Raw genomic sequence first — 3,222 nt, 5'->3', positions numbered from 1 at the left:
CTACATGTTGTTGCATATATTAAAAATTAAAATAAACTGAGCTTATATACCGAAAATAGTTTTTTAATACCGAAAATTTAATAATATATGACATTTCAGCAAGATTTTATAATATTTCAATAAAAAATTATCATTATTCAATATAAAAAAAGAACAAAATAATTCAGCAAGAATAAACAAAAAAATAAAAGGTAAATAAGAATTTAGCAAAATTTCAGCAACATATAATCAATATTGATCAAGATTTTAACAAGAAAAAAGAAGAAGAAGATGTTGAAAGAGACAACACATGCGTTGCTCCAAACAGAATACACGCAAACGTATTTCACTCCGAAGACTTCTAAAAAACAAACGATTGCGAGATGCAAAGTGTTGTGTGTGTGTTGATTCGTGCAACAATAAAAGGTCTGAAGATGTTTTTTACAAAAAAACAAACAACATCTAACTATCACAAAACCTATGGGATACCCACCTCCACCACTCCACTCCGCATCAATTTTTTATTTTTTTTAATTCAAAAATACAACTTTAAAATAAAAAAAAACATAAAATACTAATTTTCGTTCATGTTAAGTTGGTACAAATGTTTCGCAACATCTTTAGATACCTTTAAGTACTCATCAGATGCATCAAATGTTATATCATATCTCAAATACATAAGTGCAGTCGTACATTTTTGTATACTAAAAAAACTCAATTCTTCATCTAGCAACGGGTTTTGTTTAAAATAATCATAACGGGCCTCTAAAACATTACTAATACGTAAAAACATAGCCTTATTTAGACGGAAAAGATGTTCGAACGAGACATCATTGTAAGGACAATTATTGACAAAGTAATCATGTATCAATAAGTCATGTGCGGCTTGGTGATCATGATTGACGACCGTTCTTGAACGCGCAACATCATGGATGTAGCTACACTATGTGAAAGTGGGTCCTAGGACCTACATTTTTTCTTTTTTAATACAACAATTTTATATAAAAAAAAACATAAGGAACTACTTTATTTTTGCCAAAAGACCTACATTTTCATACTTTTTTCCATTTCATTTATATAAGGAACCACGTTGATTTTGGTTCTAGATTCGCCACTGTGCAACATTCAAACTTTCTTTATCGTGAATGTGTTGCACAATGTTGAAGAAGGTCGAGATGAATTCTCTGTCATCATCCGAGTCAAAATTCTTAAAGCAACCCATGTATTTTTGTTTTAGAGAATGAGAGTGTAAATTTTGACGAAATGTGAGTGTACAATTTGATGTATTGTGTTTATATAGGCGTTGAGTGTGTAAATAAAAAAAATAAAATATTAAAAACCTAAAAATTGGACCGTTAAACGGTAAAATTGGTCAAGCCTTTCCGATTGGTCGTTCACTCTCGTCATAGTCATCATGAAACGCAACGACTATGATCCACGGCAACACATTGGGATAGTGTGTACGATCATGGTTCGTGGTCACGTATACCATAGAGCCATTAATTCTATGTATACCATTTGGTCTTATTGCACACAATGAAATAATTTAAAGACAAAACTAAAAAAATAGTCCATGTGGTTAGTTGAAATTATCATGTTGGTCCGAAAATTTTTGGACTAGTAAAGGAAGTTCAAACTTTTAAATTTTGTTGCTAGATTGGTCCAACTTATTGTGAACTTTTTATAATGACAATTTTGTCATTACTTTTTTCTTTTTTAATATTTTTTATTTATTTAAATACTTTTTTGATTAAAAGAAAAAAAATCCATTCAATTTTATTTTTATAATTTTATATAACGGAAATTGAAAAAAAAAATCCCACCTCACCTCTCTCTCTCTCTCTCTCTCTCAAGAATAAACTCAAAATATTACTTGATTCCAACATTTTAAAACAAACACACATTCATAAACACTCAAGAACATTTTTACACACATTTAAGAACAAACACTTGTTGCTAGCATTATCTACCACCACCACCACTATCGTCGGCTACCAGTCTCTGTCACCACCACCACCGCCAACTACCACAGTCCACTGCCATCGGACATGTCACCATCGTCAGAAAACCCACCGTTGACCATCACTTCCCAGTCAATCTCTCTTTCTCCTTCTCTCCCTCTTTCTCTATCTCCCTCTCTTATATTTCGGGTATGTTAAAGAATGGCGGTTGTTCTTAAATGAAGCTTTTGATTGGTGGCACCGACGACTAGGGTTTTACTAAGGGTTTTGTCACCACCATTTCCATTGGGGTTGAGTTTTCGAGTTGTTAGAGGGTAGTGGTTGTGTCGTATGTAGGAAAAAGATGTGTGAGAGAGATAGATCTTCATAGCAACGAGGGTTTCGCAGTAGATCTTCATAACAACGACAATGAAGGCTTTCAGATCGATGGTGAGAGAGATAGATCCGAAGCGGTGGAAAAACCGTAATCGGATCTTCATAGCAACGATGGCGAAACCTTAACCGGAGTTAGGGTTTCATGTGGCTCCGATGACCTTTAGCTTCATCTTTGTCCTTCTCCAACGACAGCTACGAGTTACAATATACATAAACCCTAGTGTCGTCGGAGAAGTTATGGCACAACGATTAATCCATTCTCACTACCTTCTACCTATCTCTTAAGTCAAAAAGAGGATAATTATGGCGCCGGTGGTGGTTATCTACAGGAAACAGAAAGGGAGGTGTTGGTGGTTTGCATATATGGTGCAAATTTGGTGTCACGCGAGTGGCAAGTTCTCCGGCAAGAGACTAACGACTTCTTTGAAAAGATGGTGGCTTCAGCGAGATATTAATATGATTTTATGGCAATTATGTTCTTGTAAAAAGGAACTATATTCAGAGGGGGGGGGGGTGCGTAGATGGGTAGGGAAGGTATTTTTTATTTTTTATTTTTTGATTTCTTTTATAAAAAGAAAATTGAAAAGGAAAATTTTCTTATTTAATTTTTTTTAATCAGAAAAGTACTTAAATAAATAAGAAAGCTGAAAAAGAAAAATGTAACCGTAAAATCGTCATTATAAAAAAATGAAAGTTGTAGAAATGGTCCTTGTGGTTTGCCGATTCCTTTGGGTAAGATAAAAAAGTTTACTAGCAAAAATAGTCTTTATTTGGTGGTTTAATGGTGGTTTTGGTCTCTATTGCGTTAACTTTAATACTTGGCTGTTAACTTTTTTAAAATAACAATTTTACTTTCAGGGACTATTTTGTAATTGTCTCTTTTTACGAAACTACAAGGACCATTTAT

This window comes from Lactuca serriola, chromosome 9, assembly GCF_051521515.1.
Source record: "Lactuca serriola cultivar US96UC23 chromosome 9, Lser_US96UC23_V15, whole genome shotgun sequence".
Taxonomy (NCBI): domain Eukaryota; kingdom Viridiplantae; phylum Streptophyta; class Magnoliopsida; order Asterales; family Asteraceae; genus Lactuca; species Lactuca serriola.
Note: the sequence above shows the minus strand (reverse complement) of the source record.